The sequence below is a fragment of the Ursus maritimus genome, unplaced genomic scaffold, assembly GCF_017311325.1.
Source record: "Ursus maritimus isolate PB19 unplaced genomic scaffold, ASM1731132v1 scaffold_6, whole genome shotgun sequence".
NCBI classification, from domain to species: Eukaryota; Metazoa; Chordata; class Mammalia; order Carnivora; family Ursidae; genus Ursus; species Ursus maritimus.
This window is the reverse complement of record NW_024426774.1, coordinates 28,180,999-28,207,003: the sequence shown is the minus strand read 5'-3', so window position 1 is coordinate 28,207,003 and position 26,005 is coordinate 28,180,999. Positions and strand designations below refer to the sequence as shown.

Sequence of the window (26,005 nt, the reverse complement as noted above, 5' to 3'; positions counted from 1 at the left end):
CCTCCTGCTTCTCGGATTTTGGACTCAGCCTGGGACGTAGACCTTCAGACTTGGACTGAAAGTTTCTCAGGTTTTCTAGCTTGTAGATGTCAGATCATGGGACTTCTCCACCTCCGTAACTGCCTGAGCCAATTCCTATAATAAATATCCTCTTATATATCTCTCTGTATATTCTATTGGTTCTGTTTCTCTGGAGAACTCTGACTAATACACTTACTAACCCCATTTGGCAGCAGGCCATAAGAATATAGACAAGTGAGAGAACAGGTAGATGTAGAGAAAATCCTGGAAATGAATATGAATCCAGGAGGTACCTGATTCATAAACCTGAAGCCATCAAGAAATCACTGTATTGGATTGCAAGAAATCCTGAAATTGATCTGAATTACTCATTAAGTAAACTGGGATTTCAGAACAAGGTATGAACTCATTGTAAAAATGAAGAGAATTTGCTTAGGATTTTGACTATAAATTTCATACTTATCTTATTAATATCTACACAGAAAGAGAACCTGAAGAAAAATCATACCAAATCATTCATGGTGATTTGGGGCTGGGATGGGGTGGAATAGAATGGGATGTGAGACTATAGCAATTTTCCCATAGTGCATTGTGTATTTCTCAAATGTCTGAATATTTTTTTTAAAGATTTTATTTATTTATTTGACAGAGGTAGAGACAGCCAGCGAGAGAGGGAACACAAGCAGGGGGAGTGGGAGAGGAAGAAGCAGGCTCATAGCAGAGGAGCCTGATGTGGGGCCTGATCCCATAATGCCGGGATCCCGCACTGAGCCGAAGGCAGACGCTTAACCGCTGTGCCACCCAGGCGCCCCTCAAATGTCTGAATATTTTACAAAAAGAATAATTTCTTTTGTAGCAAGACTTACCAAAACAATGAAGGTTAACATGAGCAGGGGGAAATGCCTTGAGCATATATCACTTTGACTTCCCTTCCATTGGAGCACTGAATTACTAAGACCCTAAAACTGGAAAAGATGGAAGAGATACCAAATGTGACATCTGAAGCTTCAGATTCACTGATGACAAGATGCAAGGTCAGAGCACCACTGTTGCCAATGCCAAGATGACTGAAGACCCAGTCATTTCAGTGTGGCTTTGCATCTGTGATAAACCCATAGTGAAAATCTCTGCCTTGTAGCTCAGTTACGTGAAGCACTTGAGCTAACACAGAGAGAAGAACCGACCTATCTTCTTACGCTATGTAGTCCCCAGAAGAAATACTTTGCCTGCTGATACTAGTTGTCTGAGAAAAATGTGTAGGTAGGGTAGATTACTCCTTTTCCATATAGCTGGGAGGTATGGTTCTCTATACTGGCAGAGCCTCCTGCCTAAGCCCTAGTGGAGAAGACTTGATTTAGCCCTGTCACTTCCCATCTTCTGGTAGAGAAAATCTCGTATCTTTACTGCCTGACCACCTACCACTGCTGAAGAGCTAGGGTGAAAGCTCATGCTGAAGAGACTCTCACTTTCTTACAGGAATATGCAAACAAAGCTCAGGAAGGAGACAAAGCTGAAAAATGGAAACAGGTGGCTCTGGACTGGGGAGACAGCACCATTAAAAGTAAAAAACAGAATCAATACTGCTGAAAACTCAGTTTGTGATCAGAAGGTTAAATGGAGGAACTATATTTCAACATAAAGGAGAAATACTAAGAAATGTAAATCATGACTGAAAATATAAGAGATATGGACAACAGTCCTAGGAGAAGAAATATGCAAATAATCAGCATTTCAAGAGAAAAAGGAGCAGATGGAAGTGGAATCAATAATCAAAGCAATAATCTTCAACTCCCTGATCTGAAGATCAAAAGGTTTACCAAATGTCAGGCAGACATGATGAACACACACACACACACACACACACACACACACACACACACACTTAGACATATCTTTGTGAAATTTCTGGTCTCTGTGGAAAGAGAAAAAAATACACATTTTTCAGACAGATACAACAACTGAATATAATGGAAAAGGAATGTTTGACTTTGACTTCTTATATGCCACACTAGATGCTAGTGGAATAATGTTTATAAACTTTTGAGAGAGAAAGCACTATTGCATAAAAATCCTTCTCTCAGAAAAGTTATTCATATGATGACAAAAGAGGGACATTTTTTGGATATGTAGGAACTCAAAGTATTCTACTCATATTCTTATTCAAAATTACTCAAGGATGTACTCCAGCATAAATGGTAATAAATTTGAATAGAGAGCTAAAGCAAATGGAAAATAAAGAATACAAGAAATAGCAGTGAGCAATAAATCTAGTAAAATATGTGAATGAGAATAAAGTGATTGCAAATTGTAATATCACTTTTGAATAAATATATTGAGAAAAGGCATACTCTAAAGGAAAAAGTGAAAAATACTATGGAATTACATTTCTGAAATAGTTCAGAAAATCTAGGATTTGGAAATGGTATGAATGAATGAGAGGGTAACATATTCTTAAGGTCCCATCATTGTGGGGAATGGTAAAAGTACTATTAATTTCAATACAATCTCAGGGAAATATGGGTTTTAATATGACTGTTTAAAATACATGCTAATTAACTAGCAAATAGAGAAACATTACTATTTCTAAATTATTGTTAGGGGCAACTGGAATGCAAAACAAAATAAACAGAGCACACACAAAGAATAACTTGTTCAAGCTAGTGGAAGAAGAAAAGCATAAGAAAAGGAACGAAAATAATAAAGAAATTAACATAAAATTAGATGGGAATTAGAACAAACATATCACTTTTCACAATAAATGTAAATAGGTTGAATTCTTCAAGTAAAAGCTGAAGTCCAGGTGTCTGCTTTTTATAAGAGATGTAACTGAAATTAAAAAAAACCCCAAACCCACAAAGGTTATAAGGGAGAGCAAAGATATAAATATTAAATGCAAAGAAAAAGGGGTGGTCATTACGATATCAAAAAATGAGGAATACTACAGAAAAATAAAGCATCAAATGTAGCAGAGAAACATCATCCAATAATAAGTTTTTAAAAAGCTGCAAAACTACTTGGTATATGTATCAGAAAGGGTCCAGTCAGGAGATAATAATGATACTGCAATTTGAGCAGGGAAAGTTTAATATAAAGAATTTTTAGCAAGTAACAGGAGATTAACTACTAAGAAGTAAAGTGAGCTCTAAAGAATGTAGGAAGGGCATATGTTGGGGTTAATGTAGAGTATGAAATCAGCCATAATACCTGGCTTAACAAAATGTAACATGGAGGCCGCAGAGGGCAGGGAAGTTTATGGAGAAGGGTGTAGGCCTTTGGAATGCCAAGGCCTGTGTGACCATTCTGCCTTTGGAATGCCGAGGGGAGTCGCCTTCCCCAAACCTTCCTAGCCCAAACAGTTGCCCTGTGATCTAAGAGATGTAGGCACTGTCCCTTAGGCCATCTTTAGCAGAACTCGTAGAACACGCAAATTAGCATATTATATCTTCCCGGTAAACAGATCCTCCCAGTTTCAGTAAGATCCCTTGTCACACATCCTGTGCTTGAGGAACAGTGATAAAGGATTTGTGATTACCTTGAAGGACCAATAAAAGCGGGAGCAAAGAAGAGCAAAGGGTCTTCCCCTCTGAGCATTGACCCCCTTGTCTTCTCTTCTCTTCCACGGGAAAGTTTGGAGTAATCCTTCATCCATTGGTACACGGATTGCTGGCCACTGCCGGCAGGCAGATAAAGGGAACAGCCACCACCCCAAGGGCTGAGACTGAGTACCTAAGGAAGGAATGAGCTTGGGAAAGCTACTTCCCTCACTTCACCCTTTACTCCAGCCTAAGATTTAGGTATCATGAGAAAGGATGTGACTAAAGCCCTTGGATGGTGAAGTTTACCATGGTACTGGTATGGCAGATTGCGGCTGCTAAGCAGGAACGCCTGTTGGAATAGCAACAAAAGTTACCAGGAGGCTGCCCATGCAGTGAAGTTGAATTGCTTAGAAGCTATGTAGGGTGGTTGTGAAACTTACATGTGCAGTGTTCCTCCACCACCCTCTACTGACAAAGGCTAATATTATGCTAGGTGTCAAAGGAGAAAGGTTTATAGCATCTGGCTCCAGTTTTACAAGTAGGGCAATGAAGGATACATTTGGAATTGAGAGACAAGAACTTGATAACTGGCAGAGTATTTAAGAACAGTGGAACTTTAATACCCCTCTTCCAGAACTAGATAGATCATTGGGGAAAAAAGTAATGCTATTAAAAGGATTTCACACAGAAAATATAAAAATTACAATAAAATTATCATGTACTTGATCACAAAAATAAATCTTAAAAGTTCCAAAATGTGGCTATTTAAAAGATCTCATTATTTGGCTGCAAAACAAAAATATAAACAAAAAGAATAACATCTCAAGAATGAGATAACTAAAAGTTTAATCAAATCTTAAAACAACTGCAACTGAAATTAAGGTTTTAAAAGTAATTTCTGGATCAAGAGAAAAACAAAAGTGAAATTAGAAATAATCTAGAAGTTTATAGGAATAAGAACACTAGTTATTGAAATCTATGAGATATGGCTTAAATTTTTAAAAAATGCATAACCTGGAAGCTTATTAGCAAAAGGGAGAGAACATGCATGTTTAAGTGTTCAACTTAAGAAAAGAGAAGAGTAAAAGAAAGCAAAGTAATAAAATTTATAAAGTTAAATCTAAAAATAAACAATTGAAAACAAAATAAATAAAAAGTAGAGTGGAACACTGAAAGCAAAAGCAAGTGAAGAAATGAATGATTTGTAGCAATCTATAAAATAAAAAATTTACTCATGAAGAAACAAAGTATTTGAACAGACCAATAGCCATATGTATTTTTATGTTGTGTGTGTGTAAAAGACTACTAACAATCTACCACTAAGACATATTAAGTTTGGCTGGTTTTATAGTTAAGTTCTAGTTAGCCTTCAAGAAACAGGCATTTTCTATGTATTCAGACTTTTCCAGAGCATGAAAAAAAGCTTCAAAAATTCATTGTATAAAGTGAACATAACCCTTCAAACAAAAATTTGAAAAGGTAATACAAAATTTAATCTAGGTCACTTGTGAATATAAATGGAAATATCCCAACTGTGATCTTGGCAAATGGAAATCACAGGAGTGTGTTTTTTTTTTTTTTAAGGATTTTATTTATTTATCTGACAGAGAGAGAGACAGCCAGTGAGAGAGGAAATACAAGCAGGAGGAGTGGGAGAGGAAGAAGCAGGCTCCCAGCAGAGGAGCCTGATGTGGGGCTTGATCCCAGGACTCTGGGATCATGCCCTGAGTGGAAGGCAGATGCTTAACAACTGAGCCACCCAGGCGCCCCTCACGGGAGTGTTTTAAAAGAAAAATAATATACTGTGGCCAAATAGTTCATTACGAGGATGCAAGAATGTTTCAAAGCTAAGATCTAGCTATATGACTTGTAATATTAAATTACAGGGGGACAAAAACCTTCTCACTATCAATAGATTCTTGGAAATAATTTAAGTAAAACAACTGATTTAAAGTAAATAAATAAATTGGGAATAAAAGTGGTAAAAATTTTTTTCCAGAAAAAAGAAGAAAAATCCTAATAAATGATAAAATAGTAAAGTCATTGATTTTAAAATCAAATAAAAGAGAGGACTGGCTCTAATAAATCATTACTTTCAGTTTTACTTTGTATTTCTGGTTCATGCAGCACAACAAGAGAGTAAGTTGTATCAACACTTGAAAACCAGAAATAAAATTATCATGATTTTCATGATTTGTGTGTATACCTAGGTAATTCCACAAGTCAGAAAAAAATCATTGTAAATAGTAAGGGGATATAGTAAGTTACCTGAAAATATGATAAATATACAGTTTAATGATTTTCCTTTATAGTAACAAAAACCTGTTAGAATGGAAATAAAAAATATTCTAATCTCAATAGGAATAAGCTAACAAGAATGTTAAAAAATTGTTTAAAGAAAAACATTCACTGAATGACAAATGAAATGAAAAGTGATGATGTTCCCAGTGGGGAAGGTTTACTAACAAACATAAATCCTTCCCACATTCGTATATGCGCTTCACATGGTTCCAGTAATAGTCCCAGTGGTTATCTCTTGTGTTCCATTCACAGTTCCTTTGTATATCATTAGCTTTGCGGCAGAAAATAGATGGCACATTCAAATTTCAAAGGGAGTAATTGAGGGAAGTTTAATAAAGGGTTGATTTACAAAGGTTTTGGTAGGGTGAAGTGGAACCTGCAGGAGATGGTGAAGCCCTATATTCACGTTATGATCATGAGGGCTTAACCAATGAGAAAGGGGAGGGACTGGAAACCGGAGACTTCTAACTCTAGCTGTAGGAGAGGACCACCCCACAAGAATTGTGGCCATTGGATGGAAGCTACTGAGGACTGGTAGTCCTGCTGGGAAGGAGCTGAGTGAATAAATGCCATATCTGTCCTTCAGTCTCCTGTGGGTGCCTCTTCTTGACCAAACCCAAATGGCAACAGGTAAGAGATTCAGAGTGAAGCAGTCCGCAGATGCCAGCCTCCTGCAACAGGGTAGTGAAGAGGGCAAATGAAACTGGAGAGACAAACACAAATGTCCATAACCACATGAAAGAATCAAGTATAACATTGCTAAGAAAATATTGAAAACTACATGTAATAGAAGGGGACTTGTCTCACCCCAGATTTTTAAATTTGCAATAAATGTGCAGATTAAGAAAGAAAAAGAATAACCAAGCAAAGCAACAGAGCTGAACAGAGGACCCAAAATAAGCTTCAGTATATGGGAATTAAATATACATTAGAGATTCTATTCTATTATGTATAGGAAAGAATGGCTACTCAATAAAAGTTTTTAGCTATTTGACCATTGATTTGGAAGAAAATAAAGTGATATTCAACTCATACAATTTAAAAATAAATTTCAGATAAATGAAAAAACTAATTAGAAAAAGGAAATATAATGTATCTGAAAAAACTATAGTAGACTTTTTTTTTAACTTTGGTTTTGACTGAATTTCCTAAATTAAACAGGACACGTCATAAAAGATAAATGTAATGGATTTGAGCAGAGTAAAGTAAGGTCTGGATTGCAAGAGATAACAAAACAAACGTACATAACAGCAAGAACATATCTGCAACAAAATAATACACAGAAGATCAATTGCTATAAAATAAATAGAGCTATTCTCTAAAAGTAAGAAAAGATCCTACCATCAAATATAGAAATGGGCAAACTGTATGTACAGGCAATTCCAGAAAGTGAAATATAAATAATAAGTACATGTTATACTTAACTAATTGAACATTTATAACTTGAAAATATCATCAGAATGGAAAACATTTAAAATATTAGTAACATTCAGTGATGATGAGGGTGTGCAAAAACAAATGCTTTCCTACTGCTGGTAGGAGTGAACCTGTTACACATTATCAGAAATTATTTTTCAAGTATCTGTTAAACTTAAAATGTGAATATAGATAGTCTCATTATTCCATTTAGAAATTTAACCTATAGGAATGAAATAACCTATAAATAATATCCTTTCTTCTTTCCTTCCTCCCCTCCCCTTTCTCCCTTCCTATTAACAATATATTTTTTAAAGAAACATGAATTTAACATGGTTTAATTAAATGTCCTTTGGCAATGGAAGGTTTTACGACAGAACCTGTTAGTGTTCTCAAATATCCATAGCCTTATCTACATTTCCCAAACTTCCTTGCAATTAGCTTGGGACCACACAACTACTTCTGGCCTATGAATGTAGGCAAAAGGACTGACATGTGGAGGCAGTTGGAAGAGGTGTGACTTCTACCACTCTTCTCTTCCTCTGCTATGTGGGCCTTGGAGGGCCTGTGTCCCAGATGGCACAGTTCAATATGGAGGAGGGACTGCCCCACCCACATCAGATTTATACTATCAAGGAATAAGCATTTATTGTGTGATGTACCTGAGCTTTTGTTATGATAGATGTTTGTCATTTTTGCTCTAAAGTCTTCAATTGACTGGATGAGTCCCACCCACAATATCAAGAGTAATTGCATTTACTTAAAGCTAACTGATTGTAGATGTTAACACATGTACAAAATACCTTTATAGCAACACCCTGATTAGTATTTGATTAAACAGCTGGATATTATAGTCTAGACAAGTTGACACATAAAATTAACCATCACATGGCTTTATGTGTATTGACTCAGAAAAACATCAAGCTGTTAAAGATCAAGCTGTTAAGTGGAAAGAGAAAATTGCAACAAATTGTACAGAACATGAGGCAGATACTTTGTGTTGGCTATGCAAGGTCTATTCTAACTTATTTTTTTTTTTAATTTTTATTTTTTTAGCAACCCTCTGTGCACTTGTGAGATTGGAAAAGCAGAAACTGTTTTTTCCCAAGCTTATGTGAATCTTGGGTTCCAGATGTGGCCAAGGTTCTCCTGGGCTGACATAATGAGATAAGGAAAGGCAAGGTGAGACACAGCTGTATGTGGAAAGGTCAGTTCTTCTCTAATGAGTGATGCTGGGGACATTTGGCTCTTCTGGGGCAGCTATGGTATAGATTCAAGTGTCAAGTCCCAGTGTTCTGGCTGCCCAACTGTGTAGTCTCGGCAGTAGATTTTCTGCTAGAATAGTCTGTGGTGTAGATGAGCCTTTCTCCTGGCTCCTTTTAGTTTGGACTGCATATAATGCAAATCTGTTTCTGTGGCTTTGCCAGAAACTCTGGTACTTAGTGCTCTCTAATAAATTCCGTTCTGCTTAAACCAGCTATATTTGATACTGTTTCCAGTTACTGAGAACCTTAGCTAATAATGTATGATCTATTACTGTAAAAAGAAATAGACATTTCTGTTTAATTTTCGGTATAAAGATATGTAAAATTTTAGATATACCTAAGTAAACATTAAACAAATGGGAAATATAGAGATCAACATGGAGGGAAGAGGGAGGGAAATTGACTTTTATATCAGGCAGAGTCCAAACCAGTCAGGAAAATCTCAACACTCAAGGCTGAAACTACCACTATCTTCAGGACTCACTATGATTTATGACTGAATTTTCTTTTGAGTTGGGTTTTCTAATACTTATAAAAATAAAATTTATAAATTTATAATGATAAATTGTTGAGTGTATATCCATATTAAAAATACTGGGAGGTTATGTCAAATGCAACTAATCTACATGCAACTGATCTAAAAACAATTACATATATTTATTTAAGTTATTATGGACATGCTATAGGAATTCAAAGTTCATTTTGCAGTAAATGTCATAACTTTAATCAAAACGGTATGTCTGTGCTGAAATGAAAACATCCTTTTAAGTAACTGATTTTTATTGCTCTAATTTTACATTTGTTTTATTTGGTTCTCTATATCAGATCTGTTATCAATTATTTGGTTAATGTAACTAATATCACTTATACTTACTTATATATTTTTAAAGCACTGAAAAAGTATCATAATCCCATGAGATTAAAGAAATAGTTACTGAATGGGAGGACTCTGTCCTCATTGTCTCCTGAATGCAAGCTTGCTGTGGACAATTCCTATTTTATTTGCTCAGCACTGCCTCTGCTATCCTACTGAGAAGGTCTCCAGAAGTAGAAGAGCAGCTGCTGAGTCTTGCATATCCCCAGGTTCTCCCTGGGGTTCTTTTTTCTTTTTCTTTTTTTAAAGACTTTATTTATTTGAGAGAGAGAGAGAGAGAAGACACGAGCAGAGGGAGAAGCAGGCTCCCTTCTGAACAGGGAGCCTAACATGAGGCTTGATCCCAGGACCCTGGGATTATGACCTGAGCCAAAGACATACTTAACCTACTGAGCCACCCAGGCGCCCCCTCCCTGGAGTTCTTTAGACTTTTTTTTTTTCTTTTTCTGGTGGAGGAATGTGCTCATGACCTAACACTGTGCCTGGGGATTTTTGAAGATGAAACTAGAGAAAGTAGAGGTCAGTTCTCCTCTGTGGGTGAAGCTCTGAGGTTCTTACCAAGTTCATCATCAACATGAGATAATGAAGCTGATGTGCAGAGAACAGATAAGGGATGGTGAGTGAGAATCCTGGCAGCATTTTTTGTTACCTAAACCTGATTGCTTAACATGCAACTGAAATTAGAGTTTCAATCACTTGCAACCAAAAGAGACACAAGTAATGGAATCTCCTAGGTAGCTTTATTTTTCTTGAGATGAGTTTGGCAGAAAACAAAATTACTTACCCTGCAGGGTTTAGTAACAGACTACCCAGCAGCACTAAACTGGCATGGGGTGGTTTGAAGTGCTGAGTGCTATTTAGAGGAAAATTATCCATAGAATGGTGAGAAGATGATTTATACTCAAGGGAAAGTAAACACTGAGTCCATGCTACCCAAGTCTCATTAAGCCTGAGTTGGAAATTCTCTCCACCCTGGACATTCATTCTGGGACTTCCAGTCCCTCTAGTTAGGATTGCTACTGTCCTCTTCCACTGCTGCCCTCACTAACTCTCCATGCCCTTCTCCTACCTCTTCTCATCTGGTTTGGGGGAGCAGAAACCCTCTCAAAGCAATAAAGAGTTGCACGACCATGAACAAGCAGCCTCATTCCACCCAAGCCCAAGGTCCCTAGTGTATAAAATGAAAGAGGTTGGCAAGCTCATTTCTACTATTCTTTTTTTTTTTTTTTTTTAAAGATTTTATTTATTTATTCGACAGACAGAGAGACAGCCAGCGAGAGAGGGAACACAAGCAGGGGGAGTGGGAGAGGAAGCAGCAGGCTCACAGCAGAGGAGCCTGATGTGGGGCTCGATCCCATAACGCCAGGATCACGCCCTGAGCCGAAGGCAGACGCTTAACCGCTGTGCCACCCAGGCGCCCCTCTACTATTCTTTTTAACCTGAAAATGTGATCTGCTCCTCCTAGTTCGACAGACAGCCACATCTTCTGGTGCAGTGCCAGCTGTGTCACTGAGAGATGATGAAGGTTGAGTAAATGGATTTGCCCATAATGGCATATGGTCACTGGGGATGCTTTTAACTCTGGCAGAGTGGATACTGTCACCATCAATTATCCCTTCACTGACCTCAACTATACGGTCTACATGTTCCAGTATGATTCCACCCACAGCAAATTCCACAGCACAGTCAAGGCTGAGAATGGGAAACTTGTTATCAATGGAAAGCCCATCTCTACCTTCCAGGAATGAGATCCTCCCCATCAAACGGGGTGATGCTGATGCTGAGCATGTCCTGGACTCCACTGGGGTCTTCACCAGAAGGCTGGGGCTCACTTGAAGGGTGCGACCAAGAGGGTCAGCAACTCTCCCCCTTCTGCTGATGCCCTATGTTTGTGATGGGTGTGAACCATGAGAAGTATGATAAGTCCCTCAATATTGTCAGCAACGTCTCCTGCACAACTAACTGCTTGGCTCCTCTGGCCAAGATCATCCATGACAGCATCATGGAGGGACTCATGACCACAATTCATGCCATCACTGCCACCCAGAAGACTGTGGATGGCCCCTCTGGGAAGCTCTGATGTGATGGTCGAGGGCCTTCCTAACCATCATCCCTGCTTCTACTGGTGCTGCAAAGGCTATAGGCAAGGTCATCCCTGCGCTGAATAGGAAACTCTGGCATGGCCTTCTGTGTCCTCACCCCTAAAGTGTCAGTCATGGATCTGACCAGTCATGAAGCTGCCAAATATGATGACATCAAGAAGGTGGTGAAGCAGGCATTGGAGGGCCCCCTCAAGGGCATCCTGGGTTCCACTGAGGACCAGGTTGTCCCCTGCAACTTTAACAGTGACACCCACTCTTCCACCTTTGATGCTGGGGCTGGCATTGCTCTTAATGACCACTCTGTCAAGCTCATTTCCTGGTATGACAATGAATTTGGCTACAACTGGGTGGTGGACCTTATGGTTCACATGGCCCGCAAGGATTAAGAGCCCTCTGGACCACCAACCCCAGCAAGAGCAAGAGGAAGAGAGAAAGGCCTCAGGTGCTAGGGAGTCCTTACCCCAACTCATCCCCTAACACACTGAGAATCTCCCAACATCCACAGTTTCCATCACAGACCCCCTGAAGAAGGGGGGGGACTTGGGGATCCCTACCTTATCATGTACCATCAATAAAGTAGAGTGTACCCAGCCCCCCCAAAAAAGGTAAATTTCCATAAAAAATAAATTTTAATGTATGTCTTAAGATAAAACAGGAAAGGGAATTAATGGAGTCAGGGAAACCTGGACAAATTCCAGGAGCAGCAAGAAAATAAACATGGTTGCAGTGACACGTATGGGCCAGGACTTTGAGAGATGAAAGATCACAGTAGGCTTTTCTGTCCCTAAATGGTTCCAACAGGGGCAAGAGATTCATATGTTACACACAACACACATACACACAGACACACACACACACCTACGCTACATACATAAAATAGTTTCCTTATTGAGAAGGTTCCAATTAATCAACTTCTTAGAATCAGAATATCTCAATGTGATGACTTACCCAAATACATAAACTCTCAGTTATTCAGGTAAATTTACATTTTGTGGCAATATTTGACCAGTTTGGAAAATAGCAGAAAAATAAATTTTTTTTTAGAAAATAACAGAAAAAAATAGAGCCTCTCTCTCATCCATAAATAACTATTGTGACACAAAACTAGGTAGACCGTGAAGAAATTCTGAGAAGGAAGTTTATAAAAGGAAATAAAGATCTACAAAATATCTGTAAAGAGCAATAAAAGGGGTGTGAAACAGAGTGAAAATATTATAAATTGAAAGGTACTTTGACTTGTTTTTAGCCCTACATTATAATTATTTGAGAATAATAGTCATATATTTATCTTTTGACTCACACATTTCCTACCTGATCAAAATGCACCAAATTTATCATACTTTGAATTTTTTTCTCATTGGTTACAAAAGTACAGAATCTGCAGCGTATTTTCATGTCAGCATTGGAGAGTAGCAATCTTGGTAGGTGAAGGAAATCCTGATGAATCCAGGAGAGATGAAGCACAAAATTAAAAGGTAATGTATAGGAGACACTGTTGGTTGTCTACACAACTGCCACTTACCCTGCCCTTTCCTATTAACATATTCTGATTTGTTCAGGAATTCAGGTGGATGGCAATGTGCTCAGAGTAGGTAGATTCCTTCTTGGGCTCCATGGGCTGAATCATGGGTAGACTAACCAAGGAAAAGTAGTCCTTTCCCCACGATTGATTAAAGGGTGAGAATGGGCCAAGTAACCCACTTCTGACTTGTGACTTAGAAGACAGTGTTTGCTGGGGAATTCTGGGAAAGATTTTTCTTTCTGATAAAAACAGACACATGTAGGAAGAGATACCCTCCCCATTTCTTTTCTGCCCTTGGGTCTTGTCAAATGAAGAGATGATGTTTGGGCCCCCTGGCAGCCATCCTATGATAATAAAGAGAAAGGCAAAAAAATCTCTGAGAATATAACCCAGAACCTTGACATTGGAGACCTCATGATTTAACTAACCTTGGAAACATGTAACTCTGCTCTTCTTGTTATTTGAAATAGTTAACCCATCTCATCTCAGGTTTTTTGTTATCTGTAGGCAAAACGATATTATCTGACATAAAAGTGATCTAATACTGTTAATGTGTGTTCACTATGGAATCAAACAGTTCTGAATTTGAATCAAGGCTTTCTCAATTAATACCTGTATGACCTTTACAGATCATTTTTAACTCTTCTGAGCCTCAGTTTTCTCCTATCTAAAATGGGATAATAATGGAGTCCAACTCACTGGGTGGTTTAGAGGATTAAATGGCATACTGCACTTAGAGTAGACAATAAAATGCTGGCTACATGGTAGATACACAGCAGAAGTTAACTACTTTTTATTAAGAGTTTAATTTGGTTATTATTAAGAGGTTTGTGACTATAACACATGCAGCTCTGGAGCAGCTCTATCAAAGCAAGTTAGAGAAAAGTAAGCACTCTCTTCCATCTTGCTTTCCCCTGATCAGCACTATTCCACTCACAAAATGGCCTTTAATTCCCTCCTTAATTGCTACAGAAGATTCAAGAGCAAAGGAGGACTCAGAGACAGCTGTGCATTGAAGGAACTAGAGGCTAGCTTTGTAGGAAATTGTGCATATTGAGATTTTATTAAAATGGAAATTGGGGTGCCTGGGTGGCTCAGTCAGTTGGTTAAGTGTCTGCCTTAGGCTCAGGTCATGTTCCCAGGGTCCTGGGATTGAGTCTCGTATCAGGCTCCCTGCTCAGCGGGGAGCCTGCTTCTCCCTCTGCCTGTTACTCCCCCTGCTTGTGCTCTCTCTCTGTCAAATAAATAAATAAATAAATAAATAAATAAATAAATAAATAAAATCTTTTTAAAAAATGGAGATTGTAGGTGGTTCTGGAATTGAGCGAGATATGAGGGCATCTGGAAGTAAGCAGGAGGTTAAGTCTTTGAGAGAGGACAGAAAAAAACTGAGAAGAGCATCTCAGGAACTGACTTAAACTAAGGAGATCAAAGTAGTATCTGGCAGTTGGGGAAAGACAGAAGAGGGCACTGGCACAGTATTTAACTGCCCACATTGCAGAGTTCTGGTAGCTGCTTCTCTCTTCCTTGCTTTCATTTTTGCATTCAGTCCAGGGTAAATAAGAGGGAGTGAAATGTACAAGGAAGAGGATTTACAAAAAGGTCTTTCTTTCATCTCTATGCCCCTGAAACTTATTTTTTTTTTTTTTATTTTCATCAACTCTTGAAATAATGTTAACTCCAATGGAGCTTTTTGGTTTGAAAAACTTACATGGCTAGGGGCGCCTGGGTGGCTCAGTGCTTAAGTGTCTGCCTTTGGCTCAGGGAGTGATCCCGGTGTTCTGGGACTGAGCCCCACATCAGGCTCCTCCACTGGAAGCCTGCTTCTTCCTCTCCCACTCCCCCTGCTTATGTTCCCTCTCTCGCTGGCTGTCTCTATCTCTGTTAAATAAATAAATAAAATCTTAAAAAAAAAAAAAAGAAAAAGAAAAGCTTACATGGCTAAACCTACTGCAAGGAAGCCAGAAGAGTTAGAAAGTACAAGCTGGAGGTCTTCTGCTTCAAAGTGGGACTTGGTGACTCTGAAAGCCATGTGACAACAGGGGACCACCACAAGCATCTGCCTCTCCTCTGCCCTGCAGGTTGTGAGGAGCTAAGGGGAACTAGCAGTGTGGTTGAACAATCTATAGCAATCTGATATGGAGTCTTATAAGTTTAGTACTTCACTACAAAATCTAGCTTCAGAGTTTCCCAGACCTTAAAATTCCGTAAGAATCACCTGGAGTGGTTGCTAACAGGATAGATTTTAGGGAGGGTCTGGTTCAGAATGTTTGTACGGGGTTCACGAATCTGCAATTTTCCATAAGCATCCAGGCCTGCCTTCAAAATGTCTTTCTCTTCCTTTCTCCCTTCCAACTCCCAAGATATGCAGTAATAGTAGATGCTACTTTTGAATAACTACTGTGAACCTCTCTTTAAAAATTAAACTTTACCGGGCAATGTTCTGAAATTAGGACTTTGCCTTGGAATATTGGGCTACTATCAGAAGGAACATGACTCTCCTGGGAAAAGACAACACTGCTGAGATATCCAAGGACCAACTAATACTGCCTCCTCAACTCTCAACCCCTTCCTCATTCAAGGGCGGAGCCCTTTTTAAGGTCAACAGAAACTACGCCTGAGAACAAAACAGGTGTGGAAGATGTGAACTAAGGACCTCAGAAAAGTCACATTCAGGCACATTTAATAGATTAATTAGTGAACGAAATTTTATAATAATTTGTTTAGAGATGGAGCAAAACTTCAGTGACATGGTGAAGGAACAGATCCATGCTTTTCCCCAGCTGTAGACTTGAGGTTGGAGGCAATGTGCAGGGAGGCTTCTGGCTGATTGGTACTTGGTAGTGTGTTCCTAAAAGAGGAGGAAGGAGGGGAGGAGAGGAGGAGGAAAAGCTTCCACTCTAAATTACTGTCACCACACATGCTTGCATAGAAAGCGTTCTACAAATTTCATCAGACATGTGATAAAATGAGTTAAATGTGTATCAGAAGAGATATTTTTAATCCTTTTTTTTGACATGAACTCATTTTACTGGAGTTATGAATTCTCTCTCCAAAAAGAATGCAAGTAAGCATACATGTGAAAAATTTCCATACTATTTCAAGGATTCGTGGCCCTCCTGCAATTCGTCTGAAGACTCCCAAGTGAAGGATCTCTTCTCTAGAATAAATATTGCAGACTCTAGAGATGGAAGTCAGGGATAGACTAACCCAATAAAAATGAGATTTTGGCTGAGAAAAGCATTGACTTCACTACAGTCTCTCTCTAGAATTAACTATTTGGTTCAAATTCTGGCTTTACCTTATCTCTCCCCTCAACCCCCTAGCTAAGGCACAAGAGGCAGCCCACCATCCTCCCTGTGGCACAGGTCCACATTTCTAAAACACAGATGTGGTTACTGTGAGGAATGAAAGAGTGAATGTGTGTAAAGTCCTTACCTGACACATAAATGTTTCCTGATATTATTATTTTATTCCTTAATGAATGAGGCCAACATGGGCCACTTATCCAGCCAGTCTTGCTCAAAACCTTAGAGTTATCATTTAAATTCTTACTCTTCCATACATACTATATTTTGTCAAGTAGAATAAAGGCTGCAAGAGGATTGATTTTAGCATTTTAGACTCCATGTTCCATATAGAATGGATGCTTAATAAAAACATGTAGAAAAAAATGAATGAGTGGAGCAAATTTTACTAGGCCTCTCTAAATGTCCTTCTCTTTCTTCCTTGCTTTACACCCTCATTGCCATGGCTCTCATTCAGAACCTGTCCTTCCTTATCAGCACTCTCAAAATAGCCATGGCCTCCCAAAGCATTTCTGAGACTGCCTACCACTAGAATCACCTGGGGGTATTTTAACTACAGATTCCTAGCCCCTATAAGATGGACAGAATCAGCAGCTCTGAAGTGATAGCATTGAGGTAAGTGGAATATTTTCAAAAGTTTCTCACGCGATTCTTTTTTTTTTTTTTAAAGATTTTATTTATTTATTCGACAGAGACAGAGACAGCCAGCGAGAGAGGGAACACAAGCAGGGGGAGTGGGAGAGGAAGAAGCAGGCTCCCAGCAGAGGAGCCTGATGTGGGGCTTGATCCCAGAATGCCGGCATCACACCCTGAGCCGAAGGCAGACGCTTAACCACTGTGCTACCCAGGCGCCCCTCTCACGTGATTCTTAAATAACGCTAGTTTTTGAAACTACTGGTTCCACATTAAAAAGTAAAAATTACTTCTTCCTTTCATGAAAGGCCCTTTAACCTTTCATTCACTTGTCTGTCATTTCCCTAGCACTGCCCACCACTCCCCATACACATCCTGTAGTCCAACTGTACAAAACACCGATCATATTTCCTAGTGCTCATTCTGGATATGCTTGCTGTACTTCTGAGCTCTGCAAGAAGTCCATTTTTTGTTTGTTTTTGTTAAAGTCAGATGTTAAAAAATATTTTATTTCCCAGATTCTTACCTCCCCTCCTTAGAATCTCCAACAAAGTCCCAGTTTATTTGGTTCACGTGTAGAACAAAGATGAAGCAAATGAACCACTAAAAAAAAATCTGAGATATAATTTATGCACTACAAAATTCATTCTATTGAAAGATAAAATTCACTGATTTTTAGGATATTCACAAATTTTTGCAACCATTATCATTACCTAATTTTTATCACCCCCAAAAGAAACTTCTTACTCATTACAAATCATTCCCCATTCTTCATCACTACCCTCAAAGCCTCTGGCAACCACTAATCTACTTTTCATTGTTATGGATTCTGGACATTTCATATGAATGGAATCATATATTATGTGACCTTTTTGTGTCTGGCTTCTCTCACTTGGCATCATGTTTTCATGCATCATCCACATTGTAGAATTACCAACGTTTTGTTCTCTTCAATGAGCAAGTAATATCAATTACATGAGTATACTACATTTTGTGTATTCATTCATCTATTGATGGACATTTGGGTTGTTTTCACCTTTCAGCCATATGAATAATATAAACATCGTGTACAAGTTTTTGTGTGGATATGTTTTTGATTCTCTTGGGTATATACTTACGAGTGGAACTGCTGGGCCATATGGTCAATCTATGCTTAACTTTCTAAGGAATCGTCAAACTGTTTGCCAAGGCAGCTGTAGTATTTTACATTCCCACCAATGTATGCAGGGTCCAATTTCTCCACATCCTATGAAAACCTGTTATTTTCTAACTTTCTAAAAATTTTATTATAACCATCTGAGCAGATGTGAAGTGGTACTTCATTATGGTTTTTATTTGTATTTCTCTAATGATTATTGATATTGAACATCTTTTCATGTGCTTATTGGCCACTTGTAAATCTTTGGAAGATGTGTATTCAAATCCTTTGCTAATTTTTACTTTTGAATTTTTTTCCTTTCCTTCCTTTGCTGTCTTTTTATTATTGAATTTTAAGAGTTATTTTTATATTCTGAAAACATATCCCTAATCAGATATATGATTTGAACATATTCTCTTGAATTCTGTGAATTATCTTTTTACTTTTTCAACAATGTCTTCTGAAGTACAAAAGATTTTAATTTTGATGAAGCCCAATTTATTTTTCTTCTGTTGCTTGTGCTTTTGGTGTCATACTAAGAAACTACTGCAATTCAAGGCCATGAAGATTTTGTATGCTTTCTTTAGCTTTAGTGCCTAATATTTACTCTTTGATCCATTTTGAGTTAATTTTTGTACATGTGTGAAGTAAGAGTTATTCATTCTTTTGCATGTGGCAGTGTACCAGTGCTGTTTATTGAAAAGACTAATTTTTCCCCATTGAATTGTGTAGGCATTCTTGTTGAAAATCAATTGGTCATAAATGTCAGGATTTATCTGGACACTCAATTCTATTTCACTGATCTATGTGTAGCTTTATACCAGTACTACACTGTCTTCATTATGACAGTTTTGTAGTTAAGTTTTGAGACCTTGTAGTATGAGTTCTCTTTGTTCTTTTCCAAATTTTTTTTTGCCTATTAAGAGTCATTTGCATTTCCATATAGATTTTTAGTATAACCTTTTCAGTTTCTGCAAAAAAAAAAAAAGCAACTGGGAGTTTGATAAGGACTGCAATGAATCTATAGACAAATTTGAGGAGTATTGCCATTTTAATATGTCTTTTCATGAACATGGGGTATTTTCCCATTTATTTAGGTCTTCTTTAATCCATGTCAATAACATTTTTTAGTTTTGCATATTTTCTGTTAAATTTATTCTTAAATATTTTATTTTGATACTACTGTAAATGGAATTATTTTCTGAATTTCATTTGTGAATTGTTTGTTGCTAATGTATAGAAATACAATTAATTTTTGGGTTTGACTTATACTGCAAAATTACTGAACTCATTTGGATTCCTTAGGATTTTCTATATATAAGATCATGCCATCTGTGAAACATGAGCTTTAATTTACAGGGGATTTGGTTAACATGGGATTTTGTATCATTTATTGCTTTATCTTGATCAAACTGGTTAACTTTCATGAAAACGAATTAGTAATTCTGAAATCATAGTTGCTGTGAAGAATACATGTGCTGACACTATTCAAATAACCTTTAGTTCAATGATTTAATATGTGAATCATGAGAACTGGCCCTTTGTAGCTAAGAGTGGATGAATCTTTTTGTAAATTGTTTCATCAATCCCATTCAGTTTTGGGGTACTTTTGTTAGACATGGAGCTGATAAAGAGTATATTAAGAGATGTCAATTCTTTTAGGGTGACTGCAACAACAGGAGATGAAGCTTCAAAGATAGACTGAAATTCTCTTGAAATACTTTGCTAGATATGATGAATGTTATTCTATGGGAACAAAAAAACTACTAAAGGACTTTTGTTGGGGAATCAATGTAGAGCATGTACTGAAAGAATGAGAAACTAGGAGTAGGGGGCAAAGGTAGGAGGCTACTATAAAACATCAGTAAAGAAATGGTGAGAACCTTAACTAAGGCAATACCTGGAAAGATGAGTATGTTTTAGTATGTGTAGCATGTTTTGGTTGGAAGACAAGGATCATAACTTTTAGGATTCTTCTGGATTATAAACCATTAATGGAAAGAGGGATTACAAGAGAAGAATGTTTGGGGAAATGTCTTCTTTTTCGGAAATGTTTAAGGTAACTGCAGAGTACCCAGGCAGATAAGCTAATGGAGTGATAGAGAATCAATTTAGATTCTAGCAGAGAGTTGAGGATTCAATATGCAAAGTTTTAAAATTTGCTTTCTATGCCAACTTTTGGTCTTCCCGTCTATCCCTTCTTAGTATAATTCTATGGTTTATAATTATCATAACTTCCTTGTAATTAACCTCAGCGTCAGTTCTTCTCTTTCCCTTCCTCCCTCTCTTTAGCTGTCCTGCAAAACAAAACACCTACCCTAGTAAAATATGACCTCAGTAAAACCTAAACTCTTTGCATTCTTCACATCTATACCTTAGACTTTCCTCTCCCCATAACTTTTCTTCTCTTCTGTCAATCTGAAATGATGGTTCTCCAAGACACCTATGGTCTTGGTAATTCTACTTGCTTTCTTCTTTATTGGATCTGTTTTTTGGCTCATACATATTCTTCTTTCTTGATTTAAAGTAGCATAAAAAGTAAATTTTTAAATCTTTGCTTGTGAGAAAAATGACTCACCACCATGCTATTCTGACTTGGTTTAGAATCGTAAACTTAACATCAGTGTCCTTCAGAATTTTGAAGACTTGAAGACATTTTAGAATCTGGGATTACAGCTGAAAAACCTGATGTCATTCCGATACCTACTTCACTTTTATGACCATTGGTTCTGCACTGAAAAGCTATTGAAGGTCACTTGAAGATCTTGGGATTGTCTCTTTATTTCTTGTCTTCTGAAATTTCACAATGATATGTGTACCTTTTAAATTTTATTCTCTTGGGCATTTGATGGGTCTTTTCAAACTGGAAACCCATTTCCAACAGCTTTGGGAAATTATCCTGTATTACGGATATGACAATCTTTCTTTCCATTTTCACATTTGTCTTTTCCTAAAATTCCTATAATATGGAAGAAAGACTTGAATGATCTTCTAATTCTTTTTTTTCTCACATTGCCTTTTTATTATAATGTCCAAAAGATTATTTTGACTTTATCTTCCATTTATTTGATTTTTTCCATATCATTAATTTGTATTTTTGGCTATTTTTCATTTTAAATGTTCTTTTATGTTTAAAAAAATTAATAGCACCTTGTTCTTTTTAATGGATGTAATATTTTTCTAATCTTTCTACTTATGTTAATTAGATTTTAAAAAGTGATTATTTTTCTCTGTTATCTGTAATTTCCAATTTCTTTTTCTGTTTCTTTTATCTCTGACATATTTAGTCTGACCCCAATTTTATTTGGCCTGTATGATATTTATAAAACACCAGATTTTACATTTTAAAAAATCAGTGATTTTGGCTTCTTAAAAAAAAAAACAAAACAAAAACTGAAGAATCTGGCCACACTAAGGCCATGTTTTTCCTGGTGAGTAGAGACTGTTCATTTTAAATAGAACATACATTCTACTGGTTTCCTGTTTTATTCATTTATCTGTCAGGCCCTATAGGCATTTAGGTAAACCATTTTGTCCATGCTTCTCTGTCACTTACATGTCTCCAGTCCACTCAGAAATCCCCTGACTTATACTTCTGGACACATGGCTTATCTTTGAAGATACAATATTTGTTCTGTTTTTCTTTCATAAAATCCTTTCCTATCACCAAATCCTTTTGTAATGTAGTTGTTCTTTTAGCAAGACAGAGAGAACAAGTTTTATGACCACTAAAATCCAACAAAGACAGGTTATTATTTGATATGCTCCAAAGACACTCATTAGCAGGGATAATTAATTTCATAAGTCTACTCTTGTACAAATTAAGAAAATTTAAAGCTTTAAATTTCTCATGTATCATTTTGTGAGGTTTGAGTCAATTAACATTTTCAAAAGATAGGGTTCTCTTTTTATATGTGGATATTGTGACTTAATTAAATGTTGACAACTTGGCATTTATTTATAATATGGTAAATAATTTTTTTCTTTATTTTTTTAAATAAAAGAATTGGTGCAATTCAGTAAATGTCCATCATAGTTAAATAAAACAATATGCCATATCTTATGGGAAGACCACTTGGCTGAAAGTCACAGGAGTCATAGTTCAGTTCATTAACTCATTATTCAACCACAAATATTTGCTGAGCACCTACTATGTGTTAAGCATTCTTCAAGGTGCTGTAAGCAATCAGTCAACCAAATAGGTCAAGTTTCTGTTTTCAGGGAACTTATATCATACTGGGGAGAAAATAGGTAGTAAACTATATAAACAAATATGTTAATTTCACAGCTTTGGGAAAATTATTTATATTTCTGAGACTCAGTCTATTTGTAAAATTAGAATGTTGACCTCTAATAATTCCCATATCTGTAAGTTAATTTTCTACTTTACATTTTAATTTGTTTTTATTTATCTAGCAAAGAGTCTTAACTGAGTCTGGATGTTGCATAAGGGTAACATAAAAGTGGAAAAAAATAATCTCTTTTTGTGGTTTGAGAAGGTATCTTTAGGAACAGAAGAGTCTCACATTGTTAAATTGTCTGAGACTGTGTGATGGAAATAGCTTTGTATTTCTCTAGAAATATTCTGTGTTTAGAAAATGTACAAAAGAAATATTTTATGTTCATTTGTGACATAACCTGTGGTATTCACTTAACCACCCAATACATATATTTTAGCATTTATTACATGCTGGGCATCAGCAAGAAGGTATAATAAAAGACAAATCTTCTGTCCTCATGAAATATACGTTTTTAGATAGGAAGATTTTTCCATAACCATAAACAAGTAAATAACACTTCAGGTAGTGATAAGTACTATAAAGACAGATAATGCAGGGTAAGAGATTAGAGAATGACAGAAGAAGAGAGGGTTCTATTTGATAAAGGGTACCAGGGAAGACCACTTTTAGGAGCTAATTGCAAGAATGCCAAATACAATATGGGATGACCAATAAAACTTAAATTGTAGATAAATGACAAATAACGTTTTTAGTATAAGTAGGTCCCATGCAATATTTCTGACATAACTGAGTATAAAATTGATTGTTTATTTGAAATTCAAATTTAACTGGGTATCTTGCATTTTTATTTCCTAATGTGGCAACCTTATATTTGAGCCAAGATCTGAATAGTGAGAAAACTGTGTACATACTGGAACTGGAGAAATATATTTCAAGATTTATAAAATAGCAAGTGTAATATCTTGTGGTAGGGATGAATATGACTGTTCAAGAAACAGTAGGAGAGCCAACATGGCTGGGTTGGATTGAGAGAGGAGGAATGGCTATCTGTGTTGGAGACAGAGGCAGAAGTCATATCATAGAGGTTCATTAAGCCATTGCAAGTGATTTGTATTTCACTTGATGGAAAGTCATTAGAAAGTTGTGGATGTGGAACAATGTGATCTAATTTAAGTTTAAAGAAACCACTTTGGCTGCTATATGAACAGACCAGGTAAGAATAAGAGATGAAGTGGGAAGGCTTGTGGGGAAGCAGGTGAAAGAGACCATGCCAGAGATGTTGGTTTGGAACATAGTGTTAGCAGTGGGAATGGTGTGCAGAGGTCTAAATCGGGTTCTATTTTAAAGGAAGAACTGCAGGACTTGCTTGTGAGTTGTAGGGTATGTGAGAAAGAGGAATCAGGGTTGCTTTTCTCATCTTTGCCTGAGCAACAGGATAACTGATCCAAAGCAAGTTTCATGACAACTATAGGGAAGCAAATTAAATTTGGGTAAGCAGTTGTTTTTTGAAACACACATAAACACACACACACATACGCCTTGTACATTCCTTGCCAGGGTTATCAATTCAAGTTACTGCTCTACTGCACCATCACCATCATCATCATCATCATCATCATCATCATCATCATCGCTTTTGTGTGTTTATTATACCTGGAAACATTACTAGCCTGTTATATCTATTACTCAGTTAATTGTCACAACAGTCTGAGGTAGATACTATTATTATAATCATTCTCATATTACAAAAGAGGAAAATGAAGCCCATGGAGATTAAATAGCTTGCTCCAAGTTACGCAGCTAGAAAATGGCAAAGTATGACTCTAAAGGCAACCTGACAGACCCCAAACACTTTCACAACTAAGCTTTGCAAAAACAAAGAAAGGAAAAAAATGGTGGTTTGAATCATTCTGAATATAAAAAAAAAATATTCATTTAACTTTTACACTTCTATTTAAAAATTCAAAAATTTTAAAAAATTTAATGAGAAAATTCATGAAAAAAACTTTGTTAAGTGACAAAAAGAAGATTTGGCAAATTTAAAATAGGGTCTTTATTCTTGGATGGGAATATTGAAATTATAGTCATTTTTCCCAAATTAATTTATAATGTAATTCCTATCAAAATCACACACACAACACATGTGTATACACACATACATGCATATATATATGCATATGTACATATGTATATGTATATACATGTGTGCACATATGATGTATAAAATATGTTATTAGTCTTAATTCAACAAATCATAAAACAGATAAACAACAATCTAACTCTACCAAGAATAGAAGGGCAAAGTAGAAATATATAACACAGGAAATAAAAGTATTCCGAGAAATGATAGAAATTAGAAAATTCATGACACTTCTTTTTTTCTTTCAAATCTATTCCAAATATATTTGAAAATGCTGTTGTTACATTATGTTTACCAAGATATGTGTTTACTGACGGAAACAAGGTGAGGAACTGGAAAAAATAATATATAATTTTGTGTGTGTACAAAGGTAGAAAACAAGATTGTATTTTCATACTCACTTTTATCTCTATAAAGAAACTCTGAAAAGATATACCAGTCACTCACGAAGGCTATACCCGGGTAAGGGACAGTGAAGGAAGACTTTCCACTATACTGCTTTTATATTGAATAATGTGACTGTATTACCAATTCAGATATTTAAAAAATAATATTAACATGCCATATTTTGGAAACTGAAAGGCAATTACTTCTGTGGTCAAAAAGGCATGCTTTGAGCACTGACCATACAAAATTTGACTAGTTTTACTACAAAGCTGTGTTGGTTGGGAAGCATATGGTTTTGATCAAATAAATCTCTGGATGATTTTTATAAGTCTTTCATCACCTATTGATTCTGAAAAAAAAATCCTTTGACATCATAGTCTATGTTTGGTCCAATTCCATATTACTAACTTGATTTCCTTTCTCAGAGTCTCTGAAGCAATTTGCTTCCATGCCTGAGCAGGATTTCAGTTCAGAGATTAAACAGAAAAATTATTAACTAAATATGATGCATTATTTATTTTGTTCTGCTTCTTATTTTCTAAATCTAGTTTTGTGTTCAATTTATTTAAAAAAAATATAAATGTTTCTAGGCTTAATGCTTCAAACACCGGATTTTGAGATGATGTCCATATTTAATCATCTTTTCTACTCTTTAACGAGCTGCAAAATAGCTTTGAATAGGTTTTAACAAAGTTGATCATATTGCTCTCTTCCAGGGCTATTATATTTTACATAATTCTTTTTGTAATTCTGTTATCTGACTCGTGTCTGTAATTTATTCAGGACAATTTCCTTTTTATAGATTTTTATTAACAATATATTTTTAGCTTTTATCCTCTCATTTTAGTTTGTCAATACTTTAGCTGAATTTGGAGATTATGTAATTTGTCTTATTTATTTTTACTTTTATTTTCCATTCAATTAATGCTGATGGTTTGGGAGATTATTATTTTTATTTTTAATCTCTTGCAATGTTACAGCATGCCATTAGAGTTGTTTCATTCCTTGAATCACAGATAAATCATTATTATGTTCCAAACCCTTCTTTCCTACAGGGCCTCTTGTTCCTCAACTCCACATTTCCAACATGCTAGCTCATAATGCTTCTAAATTTCATGTGT

General features: G+C 36.5%; 1 pseudogene; it reads left to right on the top strand.

The window, feature by feature from the left end:
• Positions 1 to 10,766: 10,766 nt before the first annotated feature.
• LOC103671587 lies at positions 10,767 to 12,096 on the top strand (annotated as a pseudogene).
• The last annotated feature ends 13,909 nt before the right edge of the window (positions 12,097 to 26,005 follow it).